This window comes from Columba livia, unplaced genomic scaffold (genome assembly GCF_036013475.1).
Source record: "Columba livia isolate bColLiv1 breed racing homer unplaced genomic scaffold, bColLiv1.pat.W.v2 Scaffold_286, whole genome shotgun sequence".
In the NCBI taxonomy this organism is placed as follows: domain Eukaryota; kingdom Metazoa; phylum Chordata; class Aves; order Columbiformes; family Columbidae; genus Columba; species Columba livia.
This window is the reverse complement of record NW_027043323.1, coordinates 140001-147500: the sequence shown is the minus strand read 5'-3', so window position 1 is coordinate 147500 and position 7500 is coordinate 140001.

The following is a 7500-nucleotide window of genomic DNA, read 5'->3' as shown; positions in this document are numbered from 1 at the left end:
TTTTTCTTCTTTCTTTCCTCTCTTTCTTTCTTTCTTTCCTTCTTTCTTTCTTTCCTACTTTCACTCTTTCTTTCTTTTTTCTTTCTTCTTTCCTACTTACTTTCTTTCTTTCTTTCTTTTTAATTTCTTTCTTTCTTTCTTTCTTCTTTCTTTCTTTTTTCTTTCATTCTTTTTTCTTTCTTTATTTCTTCCTGTGTTCCTTCTTTCTTTCTTTCTTTCCTTATTTCTTTCCTTTCTTTCTTTCTTTCTTTCTTTCTTTCTGTCTTTCTGTCTTTCTGTCTTTCTGTCTTTCTGTCTTTCTTTTTTCTTTCCTCCTTTCTTTCTTTTTTTTTTCTTTCTTCTACTTTCTTTCTTTCTAAGTTATTTCATTTTTAATTTCTTTCTTTCTTTTTTCTTTCTTTTTTCTCTCTTAATTAACTTCTTTCATTCTTTCTTTCTTTCTTTATTTATTTTTTCTTTCCTCTTTTCTTCCTTTCATTTTTTTCTTTCTTTCTTACTTTCTTTTTCTTTCCTTCTTTCTTTCCTTCTTTCCCTTTCCTACTTTGTTTATATCTTTCATTTTCTTTCCTTTTTTTTCTTTATTTTTCTTTCTCTCTGCTTTCTTTCTTTCTTTTTCTCTGTCTTTCTTTCTTTCCTTCTTTCTATCTTTCTTATTCCTTTTTTCTTTCCTTCCTTTTTCTTTCTTTCTTTCTTTCATTCTATTTTCTTTCTTTCCTTCTTTCTTTTTTCCTTCTTTCTTTCTTTATTTATTTTCTTTCTTTCTTTATTCTTTCTTTCTTTCTTCTTCTTTTTTCGTTCTCTCTTCTTTCTTTCTTTCTTTGTTCTTTCTTTCTTTCTTTCATATTTTTAATTTCTTTCGTTTCTTTCTATCTTTATTTCTTTTCTTTTTTTCTTCCTTTCTTTCTTTCTTTCTTCTTTTCTTTTTTTATTTTTCTTTCTTCCATTATTTTTTCATTCTTCTTTCTTTCTTTTTTTTTCTTTCTTTCTTCCTACCTTTCTTTCATTCTTTCTTTCTACTTCCTTTCTTTCTTTTTTCTTTCTTTTTTTCTTTTTTGTTTCTTTCCTACTTTCTTTGTTCTTTCTTTATCTCTTTCTTTCTTTCATTTTCTTTCTTTCTTCTTTCTCTATTTTCTTCTTTCTTTCTTTCTTTCTTTTTTTCTGTCTTTCTTTCTTTCCTTCTTTTTTCTTTCTTTCTTTCTTTCTTTCCTTTAATCTTTCTTTCTTTTTTCTTTATCTTTTCTTTATTTCTTCTTTCTTTCTTTCTTTCTATCATACTTTCTTGTTTCTTTCTTTCTTTTTTTAATTTCTTTCTTTCTTTCTTCTTCTCTTTCTTTCTTTTTTTTTCTATCTTTCTTTCTTTCTCTTTATGAATTTCTTTCTTTCTTTCTTTCCTTCTTTCTTTCTTTCCTTTTTTTAATTTCTTTCTTTCTTTCTTTCTTTCTTTTCCCTTTCTTTCTCGTCTTTCTTTCTTTTTTCTTTCTTTCTTTTTCCTTTTTTCGTCTTTCTTTCTTTCGTTTTTCTTTCTTTCTTTCTTCTTTCTTTCTATTTTCTCTTTCTTTCTTTTTTTTTTAATATCTTTCTTTCTTACTTTCTTTTTCTTTCTTTCTTCTTTCTTTCTTTCTCTCTTCTTTCTTTCTTTTTTAATTTCTTTCCTTCTTTCTTTTTTTCTATCTCTCTTTCTTTTTTAAATTTTTTCCTCTTTCTTTCTTTCTTTTTTCTGTCTTCTTTATTCTTTCTTTCTTTTTTTCTGTCTTTCATTTTTCTTTCTTTCTTTCTTCATTCTCTCTCTTTTCTTTCTTTTTCTTTCTTTTTTCTTTCTTTTTTCTTTATTCTCTCTTTTTTCTTTCTTTCTTGCTTGCTTTCTTTCTTTCCTACTTTCTTTCTTTCCTTCTTACTTTTTTATTTTTTCTTTCATTTTTTCTTTCTTCTTTATTTCTTCCTTTCTTTTCTTTTTCTTTCTTTCTTTATTTTTTCTTTCTGTCTTTCTTTCTTCTCCTTTCTTTCTGTTTTCTATCTTTCATTCTTTCTATTTTCTTTCTTTCTTTCTTTCTTCTTTTTCCTTTTTCTTTCCTTCGTATTTTGTTTTTATTTCTTTCTTCTTGCTGTCTTTTTTTTTCTATCTTTCGTTCTTTCTTTTTTTTAATTTCTTTCTTTCTTTCTTTCCTTTTTTTTTTCTTTTTTCTTCTTTCTTCCTTCTTACTTTCTTTCTTTTTTCTTTCCTTCTTTGCTTCCTACTTTCTCTCTTTCTTCTCCTTTCTTTCTTCTTTCTTTCTTTTATCATTCTTTCTTTCTTTCTTTCTTTCCTACTTTCTCTTTCATTCTTCTTTATTTTTTCTTTCTTTATTTCTTTATTCCTATCTTTCTTTCCTTTTCCTTTCTTTCTTTCTTTCTTTCTTTCTCTACATTTTTCTTTCTTTCTTTCTTTCTTTCGTCTTTCTTACATTCTTTCTTTCTTTTTTCTTTCATTCTTTCTTTCCTACTTTCTCTCTTTCTTTCTTTCTTCTTTCTTCTTTCTTTCTTTCTTTTTTCTTCTTTTTTCATTTTTGCATTCCTTTATGACAGAAAGAAAGAAAGAAAGAAAGAGAGATTGTAGGAAAGAAAGGAAAGAGAAAGAAAGAAAGAAAAATAAAGAAAGAAAAAAGAAAGAAAAAGGAAAGAAAGAAAAAAGGAAGAAAAAATAAAAAAGAAAGAAAAAAGAAAGAAAAAATTAAAACGAAATAAAGTAGAAAAAAGAAAGAAAGAAAGAAGAAAGAAGAAAGAAAGAAATAGAAAGAAAGAAAGAAAGAAAGAAATAAGAAAAAAGCAAGAGGAAAGAAAGAAAAAAGAAAGAAAGAAAGACAGAAAAAGTAATAAAGAAAGAAAAAAGAAAGAATGAAAGAGAGAAAGTAAGAAAGAAAGAAAGAAAGAAAGAAAGAAAAAAAGCAAGCAAGAAAGAAAAAAGTAAGATAGAAAGCCAGAAAAGAGAAAGAAAGAAAGAAAGAAAAAAGAAAGAAAAAAGAAAGAAAGAAAGAAAACAGAAAGAAATTAAAAAAAAAGAAAGAAGTAAGAAAGAAAGAAAGAAAGAAAGAAAGAAAGAAAGAAAGAAAGAAAGAAAGAAAGAAAGAAAGAAAGAAAGAAAGAAGGAAGAAAGAAAGAAAGACTAAATAAAGAACAAAGAAAGAAAGAAAGAAATTAAAGAAGAAGAAAGAAAGAAAGAAAAAAGAAAGAAAGAAAAGAAGGAGAGAAAGTAGGCAAGAAAGAAAGAAAGAAAGTAGGAAAGAGAGAAAGTAGGCAAGAAAGAAAGAAAGAAAGAAAGAAAGAAAGAAAGAAAGAAAGAAAGAAAGAAAGAAAGAAAGAAAGAAAGAAAGAAAGAAAGAAAGAAAAACAAAGAAAAAGAGAAAGAGAAAAAGAAAGACGGAAAGTAGGAAAGAAAGAAAAAGTAGGAAAGAGAGAAAAAATAAATTAATAAAGAAAGAAAGAAAGAAGAAAGAAAGAAGTAAGAAGAAAAAGAAAGAAAGAAAGAAGGAAAAGAAGAAAGAAAGAAAGACACAAGAAAGAATGAAAGAAAGAAACAAAGAAAGAAAGAAAGAAAAGAAAGAAAGAAAGAAAGAAAAAGAGAGAAGGAAAGAAAGAAAAAAAAAAAGAAAGAAAGATAGAGAAAAGAAGAGGAAGTAGGAAAGAAAGAAAGAAAGTAGGAGAGAAAGAAAAAATAAATAAATAAAGAGGAAAGAAAGAAAAAGAAAGAAAGAAAAATAAAGAAAGGAAAAAAGAAGAGAGAAAGAAAGCAGGAAAGAAAGAAGAAATCAAGAAAGAAAGAAAGAAAACGGAAAGAAAGAAAGAAAGAAAAAAGTAAGATAGAAAGAAAAAGAGAAAAAAAGAAAGAAAGAAAAGAAAGAAAGAAAGAAAAAGGGAAGAAAAAAGAAAGAAAGAAAAAAAGAAAGAAAAAAGAAGAGAGAAAGAAAGAATTAAGAAACAAAAAAGAAAGAAAGGAAGAATGTAGGAAAGCAAGAAAGACAGTAGGAAAGAGGGAAAGTATGAAAGAAAGAAAATATAAATAAATAAATAAATACATAAATAAAGAAAAAAGAAAGAAAGAAAGAAGAAGGAAAGAAGAAAAATAAAGTAAGAAAGAAAGAAAAAAGAAATAAAGAAAGAAAGAAAGAAAGAAGAAAGAAAGAAGGACAGAAAGAAAGAGAGAAAGAAAAATACTAAGAAAAATGAAAAAAGAAAAAAAAAGAATGAAAAAAGAATGAAAGAAAGTATTAAAGAAAGAAAGAAAGAAGAAAGAAAAAAGAAAGATAGAAAGAGAGAAAGAAAGAAAGAAAGTAGGAAAGAAAGAAAGAAAGTAGGAAAGAAAGAAAGATAAATACATAAATAAAATAAATAAATAAGAAAGAGAGAAAGAAAGAAGAAAGAAAGAAGGAAATAAAAAAGAAAGAAAGAAAGAAATTAAATAAGAAAGACAGAAAGGAAGAATGAAGAAAAAAAAGAAAGAAAAAGTAAGAAAAAAGAAAGAAAGAAAAAAGAAAGAAATTAAAAAGGAAAGAAGTAAGAAGGAAAAGAGGAAAGAAAGAAAGAAACAAGAAAGAAAGAAAGGAAAAAAAGGAAAAAAAAGAAAGAGGAAAGAAAGAAAAAAGAAAGAAAGCAATAAAAAAGAAGAAAGGAAAAAAGAAGAGAGAAAGAAAGTAGAAAATAAAGAAAGAAAGGAAGAAAGAAGAAAGAAAAAAGAAAGAAAGAAGAAAAAGTAAGATAGAAAGATAAAAAGAAAGAAAGAAAGGAAGAAAAAGAAAGAAAGAAAGAAAAAAGAAATAAAAAATAAAGAAAGGAAAAAAAAGAAAGAAAAAAGAAGAAATTAAAAAAGAAAGAAAGAAAGAAAAAAGTAAGATAGACAGAAAAGGAGAAAGAAAGAAGAAAGAAAAAAGAAAGAAAGAAAAAAGAAAATATAAAGAAAGAAAGAAAAAAGAAAGAAGAAAGAAAGAAAGAAAGAAAGAAAAAAAATTGAAAGAAAAAAGAAAGAGAGAAAGAAAGAAGTAAGAAAGAAAAAAGAAAGAAGGAAAGACTGTAGTAAAGCAAGAAATATAGTAGGAAAGAGGGAAAGGAAGGAAAGAAAAAAAATAAAGAAAAAAAGAAAAAGAAAGAAAAAAGAAAGAAAAAAAGAAAGAACGAAATAATGAAAGAAAGAAAAAGGAAAAAGAAAGAAAAAAGAAAGAAATAAAGAAAGAAAGTAGGAAAGAAAGATAGTAGGAAAGTAAGAAAGAAAGAAGGAAGAAAGAAAGTAAGAATTTAGGAAGAAAGAAAGAAGGAAAGGAAGTAGGAAGAAAGAAAGAAAGAATAAAAAAACAAACAAAGAAGAAGAAAGAAAGAAAGAAAGAAAAAGAAAGGAAAGAAAGAAAGAAAAAAGAAAGAAAGAAGAAAGAAAAAGAAAGGAAAAAGGAAGATATTAAAAAATTTTTTCTTCATTTTTTCTTTCTTTTTTATAAAAAAGAAATTTTTAATTAAAAAGAAATTTTTAATTAAAAAGAAATTTTTAATTAAAATTAAGAGAAATTTTTAATTAAAAAGAAATTTTTAGTTAAAATTAAAAGAAATTTCAAATTAAAATTACAGAAATTTTTAATTAAAAAGAAATTTTTAATTAAAATTAAAAGAAACTTTTAATTAAAATTAAAGAAATTCTTTCTTTCTTTTTAAATATCTTTCTTTCTTTCTTTCTTTCGTTCTTTCTTTCTTTCTTTCTGTCTTTCTTTTTTTCTTTCTTTCTGTCTTATATTTAATTTCTTCTTTCTTCTTATTTCTTTCTTTCTTTTTCTTTCTTACTTTTTTTTTCTTTCTTCTTTCTTCTTTCTTTCTTTATTCTTTCTTTCTTACTTTCATTTTCTTTCTTTTTAATATCTTTCTTTCTTCCTTTCTTTCTTTCTTTCTTTCCTCCTTCTTTCTTTCCTACTTTCTTTCATTTTTAATTTATTCCCTTCTTTTTTTTTCTTTCTTTTTTCTATATTTCTTTCTTTTTTAGTATCTTTCTTTCTTTCTTTCTTTTTTCTTTTTTCTTTCTTTATTTCTTTCATTCTTTCCTACTGTCTTTCTTTCTTTCTTTCTTTCCTGGTTTCTTTTTTCTTACTTTCCTGCTTCTTTCTTTCTTTCTTTCCTACTTTCTTTCTTTCTTTCTCTTTATTTCTTTTTTCTATCTTTCTTTCTTTCTTTTATTTAATTTCTTTCTTACTATCTTTTTTCTTTCATTCTTTTTTCTTTCATTCTTTTTCCTTTCTTTCTTTTTTTAATTACTTTCTTTCCTTCTTTCTTCCTTTCTTTCTTTATATCTTTATTCTTTTACTCTTTCTTTTATTTCTTTTTTTATTTCTTTTTTCTTTCCTTCTTCTTTCTTTTTTTTGCAATCTTTCTTCTTTTTTTTTAATTTCTTTCTTTCTTTCTTTTTTTCTTTCTTTCTTTCTCTTTTCTTTCTTTCTTTATTTATTTATTTTAAGTTCTTTTTCTTTTTTTCTTTTTTCTTTCTTTCTTTCTTCTTTCTCTTTTTCTTTCTTTCTTTCTTTCTTTCTTTCTTTCTTTCTTTCCTACTTTCTTTCCTTCTTTCTTTATTTCTTTATTTCTTATTAAGTTCTTTCTTTCATTTTTAATTTCTTTCTTTCTTTCTTTTTTCTTTTTTTTTCTGCTTTTTTTCTTTCTTTCTTCTTTCTTTCCTAGTTTCTTAATTTCCTACTCTCTTTCTCTATTTCTTTCTTTCCTTTCTTTCTTTCCTTCCTTTCCTTCTTTCTTTCTTTCTCTTTTCATTCTTTCTTTCTCTTTTTCTTTCTTTCTTTCCTTCTTTCTATCTTTCTTCTATCTTTCTTTCTTTCTTTTTTCTTTCTTTTTTTCTTTATTTCTTTATTTTTTCTATTTTCTTTATTTCTTTCTTCTTTCTTTCCTCTTTCTTTTTCTTCTTCTCTTTCTTTCTTTTTTTCTTTCTTTCTTCTTTCTTTCTTGTTTCTTGCTATCTTTCTTTCTTTCGTTTTAATTTCTTTCTTTGTTTTTACTTTCTTTTTTCTTTGTTATTTCTATCTTTCTTTCTTTCTTTCTTTCTTTCTCCCTTTCTTACTTTTTTCTTTCTTTTTTTCTTTCCTACTTTCTTTCTTTCCAACATTCTTTCATTCTTTTTTCTTTCTTTCTTTCCTGCTTTTTTTCCTTCCTACTTTCTTTCTTTCTTTCTTTTTCTTTCATTCTTTCTTTGTTTTTTTTTTCTTTCTTTCTTTCTTTCTTACTTCCTTTCTTTCCTTCTTTCTTTCCTACTTTCTTTCTTTCTTTTTTTTTTCTTTCTTTCTTTTTTCTGTCTTTCATTCTTCTTTCTTTCTTTCTTATTTCTTTCTTTCTTTCTTTTTCTGTCTTTCTTTCTTTCACGCTTTCTTTCTTTATTATTTCTTAATTTATTTCTTTCTTTCTTTCTTCCTTTTTTCTTTCTCTCCTCTTTCTTTCTTTTTTTTTTTCTGTCTTTCTTTCTTTCCTTCTTTCTTTCTTCTTTCTTTCTTTCCC